Below are 22,747 nucleotides of genomic sequence, written 5' to 3' on the forward strand. Positions count from 1 at the left end.
TCATGACTATAGAGTAAGTATTGGCAGGATAAATAAAGGAAGAAAACGTAGTGATGAAGTGATAGAGGAAGATGCTTGGCAGTTGGGTGAAGCAGGATGGATGAACGGGGTCTGGCTAAATGTAGACCATTCTACGTGTATGAACATTTTAGGAAGTAGCAACTATCTCTTTATTTAAAATACTCAGATAATGGTTGGACCCTTGTGGCTTGGCAGTGCTAAAGTATCTCTACTTCAGTCAAGAAAGGCATTATTGTGCATTAGTGTAAAACCTTTTAGGTTACCTGGTTTCTAGCGATCTGTGGTATCAGCTTTGCAACTCCAGTGCTGACAGTGAATAGACCCTGAAGAAAGTAAGCAAGCATGGCAGGGGTTATAAAGTATGACTTTAAAATGCTGCCCATGAAAACAAAAGTATTCTGTATAGACTATTGAGAGGAACTGGGGATTTGCATTTTGGAACCAAGAAGGCAATAAACGCAGGGAAAGTGTGGCAGCCACTGCCTTCAATGCCAGTGGTTCATTTACCAGCCTACACTTGGAGTTAGTCCAACACAATCTATTTGTGCTATATCGTACTCTAATATCTCTGTAGGTTTTATAATAACATAAATAATTATAATGCCTTGAATTTTATATAGTACCTTTCTCTAAGGAGCACAAATTGCTGTGTGGATGTTATCTCATTAAATCTCAGGGCACTCTGGGGACACAAGAAGAAGACAGGTGATATTATATCCCCTTTGAACCCAGAGCTGCAAAGAAGTTGCTTCAACCAAAACTAAATAAAAGCAAGATTGAATAAAAGTATATTATATAGGAGGATATAAAGAATTTAAAGAGATATATTAGCTGTTCGAATAAAAGATTTAAAGACAAAAGAAGAAATTATTGTAAGTGTCTAGAGCATATGTAGTAGTTAAGATGTAGGCCCACAAAATTAAAACAATGCACCAACAGTTTAGAAACTTGAAAAACAAGATCTTATTAAAATTATTTCCATCTTAGAAGTAGAATATATTAATTCAGCTGTATCATCGCACTAAAGGATGGACACATAAACATACTACCAGTGAGAAAAGGAAATGATTAAAAACTATTCTATCAGTAATTAGCAAAGCATCAGTTTAAGACTAAAATGTAAGTTTTGGTGTATGTAGAAAAATAAGTTTGAATTTATATTCTACCATGTCTTTACATAGTTCAATTTTACTTATGCTAGTATAGGGCTGGATAACAAAAAGGGAGATCTCATAGAAATCAAATGTGTGTATGGTAAAAAATAGATTTACTTGGATATGAAAGGTAATTTCTCTCCCATTTTAACTATATAGTCAAATATTTATTAAAATTATTTGTAATGTTCTCTATCTCAGCTTTCTTTCTGTGTCTCTCTCTGTGTGTATGTGTTTGTGTGTGTGCATGTCTTTCTGTCTCTGTCTCTCTGTGCACATGTGTGTACTTTAAGTTCTATTTCAAGAATATAAATAATAGTGGAAATTTTTCTTGATAGCTATAATTATGAAAATGGTCCACAGGTAACTGTGATTAGTGATGGGTTGTTGTCTGGATATCTGATTTATGTCATAGGCATTTACCAAAGTAACTACCTCAGGAGTCAAGGATAAAAGAAAATATTGGCTTTGGTTAAAATAAACATTAGAAAAATATTGATGTTTGAGGTAAATACTGACCAAGGAAATTGCCAAGCCAATGCTACCCTAAATGACAATCAATGTGAATGATGACCAGAATATGAAGTCAATATTAGCTTAGATATGAATAAGCAATAGAGTTATTCACAGGCTTGGGCATCTTGAAGTTTTAACCACATTTCTTGGTAATATTCCTGCTCCTCCCGAGTCATCTGTATGTCTGGCTGGATACAGTGTTGAAGAGTGACCTATGCTAATGCAGGACACCAAAACCATTTCTGCTGGCTCACAGAATTTTGCAAACCATTCCCATTTTTATTGCTGCTGCAGGAACCCTCGAGTGGTGGGCACTGAGCACTGTGGCCGAGGTACAGATTGAGTTTTCTATTTTACTGCATCATCAGATAAGTAAGGTCAATCTTGAGAGGACAGATGTTGTAAGTTAAGTGTTATAAATAAAGAGAGTCTTTAAAAAGGTGTACTTTTAGATAAAGCTAACGTTAGATAAACCAAAGAAACCCTCAGGGCACAGTCCATTTGTTCTATGCTTAGAATCAGCAACAGATTAGAACAGAGATGAACAACCGTGAGCACAGGTAAGCATGGTGACCATCTGCACACTGCCACCGGCTCATGATCACCATGGAAGCAGAAGACAGAAAAGGTTCACATGCAGTATCTCACAGCGTGATGCAAGGTACCTTTTCTACTGATCCCAAAATGGATATGTTTCAAGCCTCCACTGTAATATTTTCCTATTATCCCATGATTACCCATATCCTGTTTGCTAAAGAATGGCCTTTTGCGGAGATGGAAATTTCGATTTATATCTTTTTGATTGCAGGGTATTTTTTTTTTCTCTTGTATTTTCGGTGTTGTAATAAGAACTGAGAGAAATAAGGACCATGTTGTTGCTTTTAGGGAGTGTGAATGGTTTGCCCCCTGAATCTTTGAGTTATGAGTTTATGGATTCAACCCACTCTGAATGAGGAAAAATATCTACTTGTACTATGTACAGGCATGTGAGGATAATCTCTTGGGCACTGTGTGGAAGCATCACCTGGCAAAAAAAAAAGCTGATGGCTTATTAGCAAAAGTCAGGAAGTAGAAGGTGGGAGCTCCAGCAGAGAGAGAGGAACTCTGGGCTAGAATCAGGCACAGGAAGCTTCACCTGGACTTAGAAGAAGTTGGACATATGAAACTGAGGAGAGGTAACTAGCCATGTGCCATAGAAATATATAAACAGGTTAATACAAGTTGAACTAGCTGGGGAGCAAGCCCGAGTGTCATGGTTTGAATATGCTTGTACTAGGGAGTTGAACTATGTGAATGTGTGGCCTTGTTGAAGTAGGTATGGCCTTGTTGGAGTGGGTGTGGTCTTGTTGGAATAGGTGTGGCCTTTTTGGAGTAGGTGTGTCACTGTGGGCATGGGCTTTAAGATCCTAGTCCTAACTGCCTAGAAGTCAGTATTCTGCTAGCAGCCTTCCGATGAAGATGCAGAACTCTTAGCTCCTCCTGCATCATGCCTGTCTGGATGCTGCTGTGCCCCCACCTTGATGATAATGGACTGAACCTCTGAACCTGTAAGCCAGCCCCAATGAAATGTTGTCCTTTATAAGACTTGCCTTGGTCATGGTGTCTGTTCACAGCAGTAAAACTCTACCTAAGACACTGAGCTAAGTCTATAAGCATTGCACATAAATAAGCCTCCGAGTTATTATTCAGGAACTGGTTCGTGGGTTCTGCCATTACGTAGACCTTTTCTCCTGAATAATACAGTATAACAACTGCTTGCATAGCATTTACATTTTGTGGGATATTTCAACAAGCCTGGGGATAATTCAAGTTTACCAAAGGATAGCCATGCCACATAGAAATAATCATATAATTTTATTCCAGGGTTTTGATGGATTTTGGTGTCCACAGGCTCATAAAAGCATGGATACCAAAAGATAGCTATAGTCTACAAAAATGTGAAAAGTTAACATCATGTAGCAGTCTATTATAAAATTTTAACAATTCTTTAGTTTTGTTACAAAGAAAATTAAGCAAGAAGACCTATATAGAACAAGACCTATGGAATAGTGACACCTTTAAGGAGAGTGGGCACAGCCATACAAGTTTACTAAACAGTGCCTGAAGCCCTTTGCATCATGGCTTAATCAATAAACTGCATGTTCCAGGATGTCAGAACACTCATTGGTGCGCTTGCTGTTTGTCATGAGCATCCTATGCCAGGAACATAAGCAAACAGGTTTTTGTCTTTCCATAGGGTTGAGTGGTTTCAGCCATAGCAGTTTGACAGGTCATCCCACTTATCTTGGTAATCTTGTGGGTGAATATTTCTCTGAATAGGCTGTAGCAACAGCAGGTGACCAAACAAAGCTGAATGTCCCAGGGACATTCAGAAGTTGTAGGCCTGTCAGTCCTTTATGTATATGCCAGTTATCAGATGACATATTTCCATGGGTGAGGGGTGGCATGGTGCCATTGTAATGCCTGGTATCTATCACTGTGGGGTCTGGCTAAGGGAGTTTTTACCCTTTCCCCAGTCGTATGACTAGTAAGTTCTGAAGTCTGGTTTTCCTGATTAGATGTTAATACATCAACGTGTATTGATACATCTACAACATCTGTCAGTTTGTAGGGTGGCTCCCTTTCTACCAACAGCAATTAGTTATCGATCAGTCTATGGTGACGCTATGCACATATCTACCTAGGACACTTATCACCTTTCTTCAAAGCTTGCAAAATGGAGTCTCTTAGGGCAAGGCATGCCTGAAAAAAAATCACTGCTTTATATACTATGCATAACTTAAGAATTGGGCATAGCATGAGTTCAACACTGGCACATTCCTGGGATATAAGAGGGTACCTGGTTCCTGCCAGGCCCAGATTGCCCAGTCTGCTGGATAGTTGTAGCACAGCTGACAAATCAGGAGCCTCCTATGAACCTCCCTGTCTGCAACTGCAGAATGGGAAACATAAAATTGCCCCTTTGAATTGCTTAATTAGCACAAAGAAATGTACAGGAAGAACTGTCCTTTGGAGCTCGCGCAGTGATGGCTGCTTTACACCAGTGGATCAGTTATGTTCCCCGGCTGAAGTGTGTTGAGCAAAGCACTTACTAATATTAGAAAGTGGAAATGCATTTCCTTTCATTTTAATAGCCTTAGACGGCTTCTCTTTATTTTAGAGCATAGCATTAGTAACCTATTAATCAGCTTATCTAATTGTCAGTGAAGGTATTCTAAATCAGACCTTATTGACAAAAAAAATAGAAATATTATTAATTATGACAGTAGCATTGTTTTTTTTTTTCTTTTTACATTGTATGCAGTTAAGGGTCTGGGAATAAAAAGGAGGAAGTCTTTTGCTGATTCTTGGCTAATTAGTCTATCTTGTTGGTACATACATTACAACAACTGATCATTCTGTCTATGCATTATTCAGTGTTCTATCCTTGTGAAGAGATAACATGACCAAGGAAAGTCTTATAAAAGGAAGCATTTAACTGGGGACCTGCTTACAGTTTGAAAGGCATAGTCAATTATCTTCATGGCGGGGGAGGAGGGCATGGTAACATGCAGGCAGGTAGGCAGGTACTGGAGCAGTAGTTGAAGGCTGATCTAGATCCTTAGTGGGGTAGGGGTGGCAGGAGAGAGGGAGAGAGAAAGAGAGAGACAGAGAGAGACAGAGAGAGACAGAGAGAGACAGAGAGAGACAGAGAGAAACAGAGAAAGACAGAGAAAGACAGAGACACAGGGAGTCAAAGACGAACAGAGACAGAAGGACAGATGGAGACAGAGACAGAGACACAGAGTCAGTGAGAGATAGAGAGACAGATTAGAAAGACAGAGAGAAACTGAGCCTAACATGGGCTTTTGAAAACTCATAGCCAACCTCCAGTGACATACTTCTTCCAACATGACCACATCTCCTACTCTTTCCAACCTTGTCAAAGAGTTCTCCCTGGTGATAATGCGTCCAGCTGTATGGGCCTATAAGGGTCATTCTCACTCATACTGCCACAGTTTCCCAGAGAGGAAATTTGAAGAATCCCCATTTTTAGCTAAGGCTAATTAAAAGACAGATAATGCTTGATCTACTGAGGGATCTGTATTGTATCAGTGTCACATACAATAGAAGCAATATTAACACTCTGGGTCTCTGTAAGGACCAAGGTCAGTTCATCATGTTTTCACAAAACTCTCTGGAACCATGTTCAGAGGAGTAATCTCTGGATAACCGTCATTTATGTGGCTTTATAATAATGTCAGTTTGACAGCTTCTCTTCTAGAAAGAGGGCAGCCTATCAACTGTACCTGGGTGTGTGAAGGGAAATATCATACTAATTGATGTATGTAAGCCACATGACCGAAAACCATAAAGTACAGCCCATGGTAACTGATAGATGTGACCACTGCACACGTACATGTGGATCACCAAGTATACTCCAGTATTGGTGGCAAATGATATGTTTTTGTGTTCAATTTTTATTAACATTTCCATACATTTTTTGTGCATTAAAATAATTTTTATAACTGCAAGAATACCACTTTTATGAGTAAAAATAATATCAGATCATATGTAGAGGTACCATCAAATTATTTTCTCTTATTACCTTCTCAAAGCCTACTGCTACTTTGTTTCCAAATATGCCTTAGGATGTTGGTTGTTACTTTTATAAATATGATATACTTTATTATAAATCTGATATGCTACACATAGATAGGAACCTTTATCCAAATCTTGATGTTTTACTTGTACTTAACTATAGTTGGGCACAAAGCAAGTGTGAGAGAGGGCACAGAATAAAATAATTACTAACCTTATGTGCACTGTGGCATCTCCTGATGATAATTATAACTAAGAAGAGCCAATATTTGGAGTGAGAGTCTCTTCATAACAAAACCTCAGCTATAAAATACCTTCAACAGGCGCCCATGTTTTAACTTTTCATCTTTCGTGGGCAGTGCTGCTTTGTCAGGTGGTATAAAATTCAGTTCTATCTAGAGGAAGTACATCTCTGGGGGTGTGCAGTATGGGTTGGAACTCTGCTTGATTTCTCTGCTTCCTGATCTGCAAACATGTGAGGAAGCCATGCTACAAGTTTCTACCAATCTGAGTCAAGCTGGTCCTAGCCACCACTACACCCTGCATGGTGGACCATATCACCATAAACTGTGGGCCAAATCTAGTCCTTCCTCTTTAAGTTCTTCCTGTAAGGCATTCTGTTACAGTGATGTTAGATGTAATTAATACTGAAAACTGGTGCCATATGTGGAGACATTGTTAAATCTGATCATCAGTCTTTGGAACCTGTTTATGCAGGTATAAGGAGGTACTCCTATGGGTTGGATGGACTGATGTGTATGCTTAGGGATAGATGAATAGCCAACATGAGATCATCTGGATATCCCATGGTTTCCTAGGCAACCATTGTGTTCCTGCTTTGGGATGCTTTCTAGACCCACATGTGGTGAATACTGTTCCTGACATCATGGATATGAACTGGATAGATGTACTAGAATGAGAGCTGATGGTAGATGATAGATTCTTCATCAAAATCTTTAACTGGGATGTTGACAGTTTTGCTGATTGGAGAAAAGGTCACGAGGTTAATACTGTAGAAGCAGACATCACAGAGGTCATGGGGTTAATAGGGCAGAAGCAGATATCACAGAACAGATGACACTAAGTGGGAGATTTATAAAAACTGCCTTTTCGATTATTTATCATTGTAAAACAGTGAGCTTAGGTACTGACAGGATTCAAGGACTGAGTAGGACTCATACACTTTGGAAGTGGAGTGGAGTAGCATCCTGGACACCTCTGTCGTGCTGGTACCCTGAGCAGCACACCATATGCTTTGACTAACTGTTCCTTGGTTCCTGTGTCCTGTGACTCTGGGCGGGTCCTTCTTAGGCCAGGAATTTGAGCAGAAGTGGTGGTCTTACCTGTGCTCACAGATGTGTCAGCACTCCTGGGAGACCAGCTCTCTCCCGGCGGTATGTGGGTATGAAGCACTGTGGCACAGGATCAGCCCTGGGCACAGACAGAAACCGGAAGGCCAGAATTTTCTGCTTCTCCAGGGAACCTCTGTCTAATAAAGATTTTAGTACCCAAAATAAGATCTAGCTAGAGGAGGTCAGGTACCAAGGAGTGGTCTTTATACGTTATTCCCAGATCTGGTTGTGGCTCCAGCTTTCTGAATCCTGATTTATAATGATATAGGGAGACTGTGCCATCTAAGAGCAAGCCATTGGCTGTCAGACCCCCTAACCCCCCCCACACACAATATGATGGATTGTATTTCCTTAAACTGTGAGCTATGATGAACCATTTCTTCCAGAAATTCACAGTGAGGATAAAAATAAACAATGCATGAAATAACTTTAAAAAATTATGATCGGCATTCAGAACAAGAAAGACAAGATTAAATTGTTTGTTGGATTATTATGTTATATATATATACATATATGTATATATGTATATATATATACATATCCACAAAGACATACATAATTATGCCTATTGATCTTTTTGACTGCTTTGCTCTGCCTCAAGTCTCATAGACGGAATAACAAATGGTTTACCACTTAATGGTATGTTCAGCTACAACGGTAGGAGCACAGATCATCTTGCCAGTAAACAAGCATTTAGGAAACATAAACGTTGTGCTTCTTTAGCAAATTGCAAGATTTGATTCTTTTTAGTAGGTGGTCGCTAAATTTATCCCCCGATCCATCCTGTTTCTTAATAAGTAGCACAAGAGAGCCAAATTGTGATGAAAACCCGCTCAGGTTAGAAAACTAAACTGACCCATGCAAAAGACCCATGCTCGTTCTAGAAACATTCCAATTTGCTACTAGAATCTGTGCTTTGGCTGTTAAAAAAAAAAAAAAAGTTAAATGGCCATAAGGCACATGGAGTGAAATACATACCCCAGCCTCAGCATTCTGCAGGCTCTGTCAAGGACTTGAAGGACTTGCATATCTGTCAAGAACATAGACCTGCTGCCATGCCCTCCTCCCGACAATGTGTATCCCATGGGGTCTCATCCTCGTGTGCTTCAGGGAGCTCAATACGGCCTAGGAAACATAATTCAACATGAGCTGCAGAATACCAGTGCTTTCATGGAAGTAAGTTAACATCCGCCAGAAACAAGTCACAGAATTTGGCTTCTAGTGTTTAGATGGAAACACCATGAAAGCCTGACGTGGCGAGGAAAGAAAGCTCCGTGGTTTCGAGAACACCAGGAAGTGAGTCCTTCCTGTGATACTTGAGGTAGCCTTAAGCAAGTGACGTGGCTAACCTCAGAACTTCTTGCTTCCATATGAAACGAGAAAAACCCTAACCACCATATGTATGCACTGACAGAGCATTATTCATGTTTTTAAGTGGTCCGTATGTCCAGCACACAGCAAGTTCATGGCGAGCGTTTGCTTATTTTGAAGAGAACGGAGTAACAGAGCCAACTTAAGTCAGAATTTTGTAAAGAGTTCTCTGTAAAATGGATGTGAGTGTAGAGCAGTGCTAAGGGGCCACTGACTGAGCATCATCGGGTTCTCTCCTCCCAACCCACAGTCTCCTGGGCTGTGTGGGAAGGGCCATGTCATCTCTGTGACCATTGCTGCCTATAACTGTAAAAGGGAAGGCTTGGTGTGATTCTATTTCCCCTTTGAGAATATGTAGCTAACATCGAGTGAGCATTTAATAACTGTTAAATTGGTTCTGTAATACTGCGAGGCTTCTGTGTGGGGAGCTTAGGAACAACACTAGGGACAGTTTTGAGAAGTACAGATTTCACTCTCTTGCTCTTGGGGCGACATGAAATCCAATAAAGCCCACTGCTGCGATGGCAGGCTTTCTTTGAATGGATGATACTAGAGAAAGAAAATACAATTGCTGACATGCGCATAAGGTTGCTTGCCCCAGCTTGCAGATTTGTTTTCCAGATGGACCCCGAGAATGATGGACTTTCTCTCCAGTGACTACCGAGCAAGGAAAGCGGTGTACATTAGACTTGTCTTTGGCATTGACCCTTCGACTAAGAAGAGTTTCATAAAATCTTTCAATTCACCGAGGGTATAATTCTAAAACAACAAAACATATTTTATACTTTCTGTTCCATAGCCTGCCTGGATATATTCTGTTTTCCAATGTTTTTGTTTTTTACTTGGGGGTAGATAATTTTTCTCTAGAGCTCAGAGCATGAACACTTCTGATCTAAAACTCATTGAAGGCAGACATGGCAAGCCCGGTAGTTCAAGTCTGTTGCTCGGGAGCTTTTACATTCTGTTGTGTGCTACCGTGGGCTAGTCTGCGGGGGCAAAGGCAGATGCAGAAGCTTCAGGGTTCTTCTAGAAATGGAGCATTTACCGGGAGAGATGAAAACAGAGAGATACCACATTGAGAACAGATAACTGAGGACCCAGTCTATTGTTTCTAAGACTGCATTTATTCAAGACGTCTCAGATACAGTTTAGTGCTGTGTTGTTTCAGAAAACAAACAACTCTAAAAAAATCAGACTAGTCATAATGTGAGAGCCCCCTCTAACAATAGTCATTGCAAACACTACTATAAATATAGAGAGGAACCTCAGGTGCAGAAACCCCTAGCATACCAAAATCATATAACTTGAAACTAATTTCATCATAGTACTTCTCCAAGAAATGCCTCTGTGATTTTTTTCTATAAGTATATAGGTTTTTACTATAGTAGGTATATACCTACTATTGGTAGGTACTATAGGTTTTTACTATAGATATCTACTTATTAGCTCTGATATCTATTTTGACTTCTTCAATATTCCTTATTTTCATTTTCAGTGAAATTTATTCACATGAACAGGGAGCTCTTTCATTTTTCAGTACTTGGATACACTATGTGATTAGGATATATATATATATATATATATATATATATATATATATATATATATATATCTTCCAAGTTATTTTCATTTAGATTTTTGAGAAATGATTGCTGTCTATTGTGTTGTGACTACCACACAGAAACTCCTCATTCCAGCGCCTGGCAGGTGGCACAGCTGATAACACATTTGTCCACCAACAGGAAAACCTGAACTCATTCCCTGGCACACACATGAAAAAGCCATATGCTACACTGCACACTTGTCATTTCAGCACTGGGGAGGTGGAGCTAGGAGTATGCCTGGGGCTTGCTGGCCAGCCAGTCTAGGAGAATTGAACTCCAGGATCAGTGAGGACTTGTCAAAATCAAGGTGGAAAGGCACTGAAGGACATCAACCTCTGACCTCTTCATGCATGCTTACCCTCACACACCTGTGCACGTGCACACACACACACAGACACACATACAACAGCTTTATCCAACAGTTCTACTGCTAATCAGTCTACCTCTCCCCTCTCCTTTCCTCCTCTCCCCAGCCTCTAAAAACTACCACTCCATTCTCGACATCCAAAAGGTCATTGTTCTTTAGATTCTACATGTGATTGAGCGAGATCGTGTGTTACTTGGTTTCATAGACCAGCTTTATTCTTCCTGTCTCCAGTTTCTTCCAAGTTATTACAGATGTCAAGATTCTATGTTTTTCAAGACTGTATTCTTAGTCAAGGTCTTCAGAACTAGCATAACAAAGTACTGTGTGTGTGTGTGTGTGTGTGTGTGTGTGTGTGTGTGTGTGTGTGTTCTGTGGTTCATTAGATTACCTAAGGTACAATCTAGGTAGTTCCACAATACTATCTAACACTGGAGAGGCCACAAATCTGGTCGCTGTTGAGGCCATGAGGCTGGATGTCTCAGAAATCCCAGTTTGGTGCTGAAGGGTTGGGGAATTCGTGGAGAGCTGCTAGTCTTCAGTATACAAAGAAAGAAGTTGGTCCTGATGTTGGTGAAGGGATGCAGCAGCAAGAGCACAGGTGAACTTGTCTTCGAGAGTAAGAGCAAGCAGGCAAAGAGCCAAGTTCCATTCTTCCATGTTCTTTTATGTGGGCGGCCATCAGAAGGCACTATCTACATTTTGGCTCGGTCTTCTTGCTTCAGATAATCTGAACAAGAAAAATCCTTCACAGGAGTGTCCACAGGCATAGTTTTTGGTTGATAGCCATCAAGATGACAAGCGAGGTTGGCCACCACCACACACAGCGCAATGTTCTATTCTCTGTGTGTTCAACTTTGTCTTTACACGTCTGTCACTTGATGTTTCGCTGTTTCTTAGCCACTGTGAACAGTGATATGATAAACATGGAAGGCAAATGTCTCTTCCATGCACCAATTCTGCATCCTTTAGTTATGTACCTGTGGGTAGTGCTTCTGGATCTACTTAAAGCTTTGGGAGAGATTGTCCCATAATAATGTCCCCCAACAGTGTGCATGGATTCTGTCACTGATCAAATATGGATCAAAAGCAATTTGGGGAGGATATTTTGTTAGCTTACAAGTTGTATTCCATCAGCGAGGGAGTTCGGGGCAGGAACTGAAGCAGAGACCATAGAGGGATGCTTCTTACTGAGGGATGCTGCTTACTGAGGCCTTTCTCCATGGCTTGCTTAGTACCTTTCCTCTCCGAACCAGAACCACTTGCCCAATCGATGACATGAACAGTGGCTGGACCCTCCACTAGCAATTAGCAATCAAGGAAAGGCCCACAGTAGAGAAACCCTTTTCCCAGGGTCTCTAATTTGCCTCGCATAGACAAAAACAACCTGGCACATGGGGACAGGCTCCCTCTTCTCTACACCATCTATCTTTTTGCTCTTTGGATAAGAGGCATCCTTGCTGGGATTACACCACATTATGGTTTCAATCAGAATCTCCCTGAAGACCAGTGGTTCTGAGTTTTTCATTTTTGTAAACCAGTGAGATTTATTAGGGTCCCAGGAGGGTGGTGACGACTTAGTTAAGAGGAGTGTGAACAACTTCCTAGAGGCTACACCTGTGAAGAAAATGTGTCTACCTTGTTCAACAACTATCCACTGCTTGTTCCTCCTCTGGAAGACATGGGCCTTGGTGAGTGCCTGCCCCACCAGATGCTGCTGTCAAATTGTGCATCCTATTTGAGAAATATTAAGCTAGAGAAGAAGGCAAGGGGAATAGTAGCAATAAACCCCAGAATCAAGAATGTAGGAAAGAAGGACTTGGGGGAAAAGATGTTGTAGAAGTGTTTCCAGAAGGAAGAAAAGCTACATGTCCTGGCAAGAACCTGTTATCCCAGGTGTCTGGGAGGCTGAGGCAGGAGTACTGCAAGTTTAAGGCTGGTTGGGCAACTTAATGATACCCTCTCTCAAATTATTTCTTTACAGGGGTGGAGTTTGGGCTACAGTCAGTAGTAAGTTCTTGCCTATCTTGTGGGAAGTCTGCTTTCCACCTCCCCCAAAATGGACTGAATCCACACAGGTTATGAAGGTTCAACTACGTTTTCAAACTTGGGCCTTTTTCGCTCTTGATATTTAGAATATTTTACATAGCCTGTAATGCTTCCCTTGCCGGAAGTGTAATTAGCAAATACTGTGTCTCTTTCTTCTTCAAATCTGTAGGTTCACCGGGCATGATTGATCACTCTTTAGGGCATAGGAGGGTTGGAACCCCGGGCTCCCCTCATGTTAGGCAAATGCTTTCTTGATTGTATCATGAGCCCTCATCACTAGTAAACACTTTCAGAGAAGGACTTCATCGCTAAGTTGCACAGCTGGCCTTAAACTCATTATGTACCCTAGGATATCCTTTACTTTTCAATGCCCCTGCCCAGTCTCTCATGTACCTGGGATTACAGGCATGTGTCAGCAGCCTCAGTACTCCTTCCTAACTTCTAGACACCTCCCCCAGTTTCTTTTTATATATTAAATGCTGGATTTCTCAGTACTCCACCCACTTTGGGCATTCTGACCTTAAACCAATAGCTGTATTACTGACATCTCATCTGAACTGTTAGCCTCAACTTCTATGAGCTTCTCAACTGTGCATCTAACACTTCAGCTTAGATTTTGTCTTAGTCCCCTGACCATTTATGAACAAGAAGGGTGTCTGAAGGCTGGGAAGTCCAAGGATGTGATTGTGGCATCTGGTGAGGGCCTCTGTGGTACATGACAGAAGGGCCAGCAAACTCACACACTGGCATGGCTCACTAACCATCCTGAAAACTCCTTGTGTCTTCACACAGTAACAGTGGCATTTAAATGTCATCATGGGTGCTGGGGGAGACTTTCAGACCACAGCATATGACTGTCAAACTGTTCCACATTAGCGTGTGTGAAGTAGGGAACCCACCTCCCTGTCTTCTCAGGGGGAGTCAGTTCCCTAAACTCCTGGACAGATGCTGTAGCCATCCGTCTGTGGGCTGAGACGACAGTTGGTAATACCTTCACATAGGCATCTTGATCTGAATGCCTGCCCACTTAGCTTACACTATCATTCCATCCTTCAGCCACCACAGTATTCTCCTCACTGGGCTCTGATACCAGCCCTGTTCCCAGCACCAGGCTGACCTGTCAGCTTCTCGCTCCTCCCAGGTGGCTTTGCACACACTTCTCTTGGCTGATATGATCCTTTTCTTTCCTGTCTTCCTTCTTCCTTCCTCTTCTCTTTCGCTCTCTATCTCTCTCTGTGTCTGTCTCTCTCTGTGTATCTCTCTGTCTCTCTCTGTGTATCTCTCTGTCTCTCTCTGTCTCAGTCTTCCTTCCTTTTTTGTTTCCTTTCTTCCTTCCTTTCTTCTGTTCTTTTTTCTTTCCCTCTCTCTTCCTCTCTTTCTTTCTTCCTTTCTCTCTTTCTTTCTTTCTTCCTTCCTTTCTTTCTTTCTTTCTTTCTTTCTTTCTTTCTTTCTTTCTTTCTTTCTTTCCCTTCCTTCCTTCCTTCCTTCCTTCCTTCCTTCCTTCCTTCCTTCCTTCCTTCCTTGCTTGCTTCCCTCCTTCCTCCCTTCCTTCCTTCCTTTTTTTTTTTTTAAGTTAGGGTTTCACTATGTAGCTTTGGCTATTCTGGCACTTACTATATAGACCAGGCCAGCCTTGAACTCATAGAGGTCCCCTGCCTCTGCCTACTGAGAGTTGGAATTAAAGTTGTATCCCAGCAGACCCATACACAACTGATAGCCACTTTCTCTCTTTCATGGGCATCAGCCTCTACATGATGATCCCCTTCAGAGAAGTTTACTTCCCACTAAAATAGCACCTGTGGCCAACTCACTACTTTTGATCCCCTTTCCTTGTCTTAATTCAGAATGCTTATCACTACATAACATCATTTTTCCACTTGTGGACAGACTTCTCAGCTATAATACAAACAGCCCTGGAAAAACTCAGAATTCTAGAAATGAAACCATCGTAACAAAATTCAGAGGTTACTCATCTCTGTTGCCATGTTACATTTTGATCCCCTTCATACTCTTTCCATTGTGAGGTGACCATTTTCATATTGAGTCTTTTCCCCCACAGATTCCTAACATCAATCCTTCTTATTCATAAAGACAAATGACCACAGTAGTAAGTTTAAAAATTCACCAAGAACAATAATATCTACTCTGTAACAGTGTGTAATTAATTCTCCCATATAGCTCACAGAAGAAGTCAGTCATTCAGACAATTGAACATGACCACTGCTGGCAACATGTGTACAGCCAGCCAGGCTGCAGCAGTGACCTTTGTACCAAAAACAATAAAGCAGAGAATGATCAGGGAACTGTGCTGTGTCCTACAGCCAGTGTCCGCAAAACAATGCTCTCATGAATTTCTTCCCCCGGATTTCATTCCTTCTGTGGAAAGGGAATTCGTTTGAGTATTAGGCATGCAAACACATATAGTTAGCATTCACTCTTTTAAGGTGTGCTAAGTAGGGGCTGGAGATATGACTCAGCAGTCAAAAGCATGGGCTGCTCTTCCATATTATCCAGGTTCAATTTCTAGCACACACATGCTGGCTCACATCTTTAGTTCCATTTCAATGGGAGCCAACACCCCTTTCTGATTTCCATGGGTACAAAGTATGCACACAATACACAGACAAACATGGAGACAAAACAATAACACAAGAAATAAAAATAAGTCAATGTTTAGAAAGAGCAAGTGCTAAGTAGGTCAGGATTGACAGACTCAGGAAGCTAAAGCTGAAATGAGCCATTGCTGTGTTTCTTTAAATTCGCACTACCTTTCACTGCTGGCAAGTCTTCACAGCCAGCCATTTGCTCTCCCTTCTCTCCCAGGAGTCTCTAAGATGTTAAGCACTCTCTCCCTCCTGCTCCTGAACTGTGTTGCCCCAGTCAGGGCTATTGATTTCCCATTATTCCTAGAGGCCACATGATGCATTTCCATTAGTGTAAACACTTCTAAGATTGGCTTTTATTTGTCCTTCCTCACATCTGTCTGCCAGGGCTGGGCATCTGTTTGTTTCCAGTTTGGAGAGTAAAGGAATGATGGTTTTGAGGTCTAGATGTACTAAGGCTTGTTTTTAAAAACCTACTGCTTTCTCACTACAGGCTTGAGGCAAGTTCTCTTAAAAGTAATAGAGTGTAGTTAACTTTTCAGACCTGCTCTGGGCTAGATTGTTTTTTTTTTTTTTTTAAGAGGTAATAAACTAATGCTTACAACTCACTGATGTGTGCTCTCTTTAGAATTAGCTGGGGGAAGTGTGTGGACTTGTGAGAGCAAGTAAGCCAAAACAATTCATGAAGGAAGAAAACGGTTATAACCACACCCTTGGGGTTAACTAGATCATTTAGGAGACAAGCATTTTTCTAGTTTGGGGGTATTTGGAAATAAAGTCATATGAAGAAGTCACATTCTGGGCTGGAGAGATGGATTAGCAGCTAAGAGTGCTGGCTGCAGTTGGAGAGGACTTCAGTTTGGTTCCCAGCACTCACATGGCAGCTCACAACTACAACTCTACTTCTCCAGGGATTCTATGCCTTCTTCTCACCTCCATGGGTGTTAGGCACATCTGTGGTGCACATCCGTCCATTCAGACAAACACCATACACACAAAATAAAATGTATCGTTCTTTAAAAGGAGAAGAGAGAAAGTCACATTCATTAAAACATTTCAGGAAAATGTGTGGATTTGTTTTACAGATGAGTGACGCATTCTTACTCTGAGTTGGCAAAAACCTCCTTCAACCAGAAAATCAAGAAATCCATTCCCCTTCAATTAAACAGTGTAAACAGCTCCTAAGGTTATAAAACATTTTCCCTTAAGGAACTAAAACAGTGACTATGAAGAGAAGCTACGGATATAACATGAGGAAAGTGTAGGTATCAGGGGACAGCAGAGGCCAGCTCCCAGCCACCCCTCTCCTGAGCATCCCTTACAGTTATTACAAAGTACTTCTCATGTTCTAGCTTGGTCTCAACACACCGGCAGGACCTCAGTGTAGGAAATAACCCTCCCACAGTTCTACCTCAAATGCCTTCTACACTTAGTTTTCTGGTTCCCTGACTCAGTTTGACAAGTCTCATAGCTTCTTTTCTTTATAGGGTGACAAGAAAGATCACTCCAAACATATCCTTTATCAATTCTCCAAATATCTTCAGTATTTATTCTTACCTTCCACCATAGTATTGTCATGGTTCTCTAGAGGAAAAGAAGCATTAGAAAATGTGTGTGTGTGTGTATGTGTACGTGTGTATTCACACGTACATAATATGTTTATTATGTATATATGTGCATTAAGGGGATTTATTAGAGTGCTTACAGGCTGTGTGGTCAGTGTTCCTCACCAATGGCTGACTCCCAACAGAAAGTCCAAGAATCCAATAGTCATTTAGTCTGTGATGCTGAATACATCACCCTGCTTTTCATCTATATTGTAATCCTGATGAAGCAGGCTCAGAAGGATAGACAAATTTGCCAGTGAAAGTGAAGGCAAGCAAGCAAGCGAAAAGCTAAAGCTTCCTTCTCCCATGTCCCTTTATGTCCTAAATCTGGGAGCCAGCAAATGGTGTGGCTCAGATTTAGGATGTGTCTTCCCAATGCAAATGATCCAGAAGAAGATGGCTCATCCCTCCTTAAATAATTCAATCAAGAAAAATCCCTCACAGATGCTTGAGTTTTAGTCGACTCCAGATGTTCATTGACAACCAAGATTAGCCACCTTATCTACTCTCTGTAGTGATCTACTTTCTTCTTTGTGATCTTTGCAGATAGCTCGAGCTTCATGTTACTCTGTTTATGGTCTCTCTGTAGCTGGGTGGAAAAGACAAAGCAAAACATCCGATTTTCAGGTGTTAGAGTGATACACATGCTCACCGTGCTATTTCCCTTACCCAAATCTACTATGTGCTTCCACACTGGGAAACGCAAAGGGATTGCACTGCCTTTTCAGCTTTCAGAGCTCATCATTTTCACTTTAACAAATACTTGAGTTCCTACCATATGCTGAGCTGAGTTCAGGTATTGAGAATACAGCAGTTATCAAAACAGGGAAAAGCTATCTAAGCTCCCTGGAGCTTACCTTTCAGTGGGGATGATGGGCATGGCCAATAAGTAAGCAGGGCCTACTGTATAACAAGGCGTCGAGAATTAATTCAGCCAAGTGCTCCTATGGCAACTTTGCCAATCAGAAGCAAAGGACTGTTGGGGAGGAAAATAGCAGGCTCTCTGGCTTCTTAATAAGAAACAGAAATATCACCCAAAGCGTAAGAACAATTCTTCAGGCCGCTTGCTGTCATGCTGTCATCTGGAATCCCGTTGCTAGGACACTGGCGAGCATAGAAGAGCTAAGGACACTTTGCAAGCTGGGGAGGTTTTTGGTGGAATGGTGTCCTGATATTCACATTCTGAATTCAGTTCTGAAATATGCATGAATAGAGATTAGCTAGAAAGGAAATATGCCTGTAAAGTTGACTTTGAAATCATCTGAAGCCTGATAATATAATGCTATAAAAAGGAAGATAAAAAACTATTAAATTGAGGATGAGGTGACATTTTATAGTAACATTTTAGAGTCTATTGTCAATTCTATCATGACATGACTGCTGCACTCACATAGTCACTGCACTATGGTTTACTGCCCATGATCCACACAAGATTGGGACTTTCAGCATTCTGTCATACATGGGCAAGGGATATAGGAAGCTTCATTCCCTCCTGAGGGTCTATGTGCATGTAGTGGCTTCTGGGAAAAAAAGATGTCTCTTCCTTAGTGATGTAGTCACTGATAAGTTGCCCATGCTCTGATACATTCCTTCCTGCTTGTGCTTACATAAGCAACTGTAATTAAACTCAGTGGGTTATGAAAGCAGCCATCAAAGTAGAAGGAGAATTTGTTGGAAAGAAGGACTTCCGTGGGAGGAGAGGGTGAGGGGGTAATGATCAAAAGTCACTACATATATGAATAAAACTGTCAAATAGTAAGTAGAAACTTTCATTATTTCTGGCTTATCAACTTTTTAGTAAGACCTATTTTTCCCTTAATTACCTCAAAAACCAATTGATCAATCATGAACTCAGAAAATAGAACATTTTTTCCTTTTACTCTGGCTTTAGTTTCTCAAGATAACATAATAACTGTTATTAAATTTTTGGTCTGAATTTTTTACCTAAATAGAAACAGGGAATCATCATTTTATCACCAGGAAACTCAAAACAGTGAATGCTTTAAACTTGAACTCCTCTGAATGACACCTAGCTCTTTTCCTTGACTTAAGTTCACCAAGAAAGCACTGAGAAATGACTCCAGAATGTCCCCCAAGATAGTGTAGACTAGATGCACAGTCCTGATGCTAAATCCTGACCAAATATGGTTTGTGAATAGCCGGATCACAGACTGACTTTCATTGCTGCAGACAGAAGTAGACCATCGTAAGAAAAGTTGTCGTGGCACATCTCTTTTATTTTACATGGGAGATACACTCATCTGAATGAAAGTTAACCATATGTCATCTGTGAACAGATGTGGAGTTGGAGATGTGTCCATACTCAGTACATCATCATGAGCTGCTGAGAACTGGAAGAGCCTGATACATGTGCCTAACTCATCTCATCACTGATACATCTCTGCAGCTGCTGCTGGCTTCAATAGTAGAGAGCAGTACTGAGGCCCCTGATTGATAGCAATTCTCAAAGAACAAAATTAATGAATACTTCATAATATGCTACATCAGGAGTATGAGCTTGTTGCTCCTGGGCTTGCTAGCTGAATACATCTTACCTGGTTATTCTCCTCCTACTTTATATAATTAGTTCAAATTATGTTATATGTAGAAAGCAAGCAAGTCATGACTCATGATACTTCTCTATACAATGTCTACTCAAGATGGCTGTGCATTCATAGTAACGTATGACAACCCCAGGGCTTGTTATCAGTCATTCATCTGTTCCTTGGCCCACTCACTGGAGTCTAGGTAGAAGGAAAGAGTTCCCAGGGAAGTTATTTATGGGGAAAGAATTAAAGTTGGTTTTATCATACTAGGGTGAGGTTACTCTAATAACACTCCACTCAAAGAGGGAAGTAGGTCCAAGCCCCTATGACTAGCTCCTTGTAGGAGATAAGCTAATGATCATAGCTAATTCTGAGGCAACGTACACAAATCTAATAAAAAGGCCAGCACTAAGATAAAACCAGAAAGCCATGCTACTCTTCTACGCTTAGAGACAGTCTGGATGAGCAGAAAGCATCCAGGCTTTGGAACGAGGAAGGCTAAACTATCCTGCATGACTCTTAAGTCACTTAGGACTAGTGACTCCATCATAGCATAGCCAAATATTCTCATCTGCGCATAAGGAAACTCTTACTTTAAAAGAACCCAGCAAGCTTTTGTTTTCTTATTTTCCTGTTAAGACCACTGCTCCATGTCTCTGGGAGATGTGCCCCTCCCTTCTGCCCTCTCTGGGTAGCCTGTAGACCTGTATTCTGACCTAAGCCCTAGTCAGAGGCATCAGGGTGACCTGTGCTATGCAATGGATGGGGACAGACAGGAAAAGAAGGCTTTTTCCTTTACCATAGCCACTGTGAAACAGAACCATCAGTTTCCTCCACTGTCTCTCAGGTTAAACCAAACTGAATTATGCTAGGAAACCAACCATGCTTATTGATCATTCCTGTGTTTCTTCTGTCTCTGTCACTATGGAGGTTACTGCTTAGGTATTATCCCATGATTCCAAGAAGAATATGAGGTCAATAGGCTCACCACCGACTTGTAGATGAAGTGTCTGAGACCTATGGAGACAAAAAGCACCCTCCTCTCTTCTCTTTGCCCTCTGTTTTAAATACTTGTGATTCAACAAACCTCAGATAAAGATTTTTCACTAAAATAAGCTCAAAATGGTATAGCAATTACTATGATTGGCATTCCACTGCAAGCCAAGGTAGACCAGATGTATGCTGATTCAAAATGAAATGTCTGAAGAGGAATGGGGAGTAGGAATTACAAAAATTAAAATAAAGGGGAGTAGTAATTGAAATACAAAAAATTAAAATAATAAAGGGGAAATGAACTTAGGAAATCAGATTAAGTAAAAGAGTTTTGAAACAATAAAACATGATGAAGCAGAAGGGTGAAGTGGGCGATGCCATGGGTGAGACATTATCCCTTTTTGTTCTCCCATAAAGACTCCCTTACAGCTGCTTTTCCTACACTCACCATCCTCACACATCAACCCCTCTCTTTGATATTGTCCTAAAAAACCAGAAAGCCTTCCTCCAGGAAAACACTACAACACGCCCCCCTCCTCTCTCTTATTCTTCCCTTCACTCCCTACTTCCTTAACTCATCTTTCTATCTCCAGGAAGAGGTGGGAAGTAATAGAGAAACTATTTTTTAGTGAATGAGGTTTTTGACCACAGTCCAAAAGAAATCTCCAGAGATTGCTTTTAAACTAAAAGCAATTTCACACCAGCGGAAAACTTGAGTTTCATGGAAGATAGTCTAAATGGGAAGTCAGAAAATACCTTGCAACTAAGAAGCTGGTTTAAATGCAGTGGCCCAATTACTACCAGGAAGCATTCTCTGTCTGCAAGCAAGAAATAAAAAGATGATTTAATGATATTGTCATTCATCCAGGGACAAGTGAAAATACTCTGTCACTCATTTTATTTGCAGTCATAGCTTTTATCAGATATAGTTTAGCATTCTGAGTCTTCTTTCTTTGTAATGGTTTTTATGTAATATGTAGAGAACACTCTGTATATGAGGGCAAGAAATACAGATATTCAACCTCAACAACTGTTTGCAGATAGACTCTCCAATCCAGGTTTTTCCAGTAATTTGTACACAATATTCGAAATTCATTTAACATTATTCATTGATCTCCTGAGCCTCCTAATCATGTCCCTGTGTGCTACTAATATCTGAAAAACATGGGCAGGCAAGGTTGATTTGCTCACAGGTAGAACAGATGATGTGGCATGATTTAATTTTCTTCTTATATACTTACTTCCTATCAGCAGCTTGAGGTGATCCGCTGATCTAGAGACTGCTAGGTGCTGCAGACTGTCATTCTTTGATCTCCTCTTCCTTGTAGTTCAGTCTCTCAGAAAAGGAAACATCAGTGGATGCTCCTAAGGGACCAGGCACTTTCCTTAGCATACCTTTACCAGCTGCTTTACCTGAGTGAACTTAGCAGTTTCAATTGACATAGTATATTAAAATCTCAAACTAATATTTTGTTCATCATGTTTCATATTCAAGTTGGTTTACAACATCTCAACTAAACATAGTTCTGTACCTACAGTGATCGTTTCATTATTCAAAATGAAAGTGTGTTTTTTCATGTCTATGGACCCATCTCAAATATTCCTTTATATTTAGCGTGTTCTTCTTTCATGAGATAATTGTGATTTTTTTTTTAATTTGGTGGTTTAAAATCTGAGATCAAGTATGGCTCCTGACAGGACTCACAGGACACTTCCCTCTGAAAGAACAATGCCCTGTATAATTTTACCTTCACTAGAAATGACTAATGGTAATCTTGGGGATTCATGTCCTCCATCTTGGGCTCAAATTCATCTGAACAGCAAGCAAGCAGGCTAGAGCTCTTTGGTGTTTGAACATTCTGCACAGTCTCTAGAGTAGAGCGTAGTAAAATACTTTAGTAGAATTTAGGTACTTTGTCTCCTTATGTATGAGATGAAATTATAGGGCTCATAATTTTGAAAGTACCAAGATAAAATATCATAAGT

The 22,747-nt window shown here is 40.8% G+C and overlaps 1 protein-coding gene across 1 annotated transcript in view; it reads left to right on the plus strand.

Moving 5' to 3' along the window:
* Tmem117 (transmembrane protein 117) overlaps positions 1-22,747 on the plus strand; it is a 471,810-nt gene that overhangs the window by 433,095 nt on the left and 15,968 nt on the right. The gene's annotated exons all lie outside the window — the stretch shown is intronic.

The sequence above is a fragment of the Mastomys coucha genome, unplaced genomic scaffold, assembly GCF_008632895.1.
Source record: "Mastomys coucha isolate ucsf_1 unplaced genomic scaffold, UCSF_Mcou_1 pScaffold11, whole genome shotgun sequence".
NCBI lineage: Eukaryota > Metazoa > Chordata > Mammalia > Rodentia > Muridae > Mastomys > Mastomys coucha.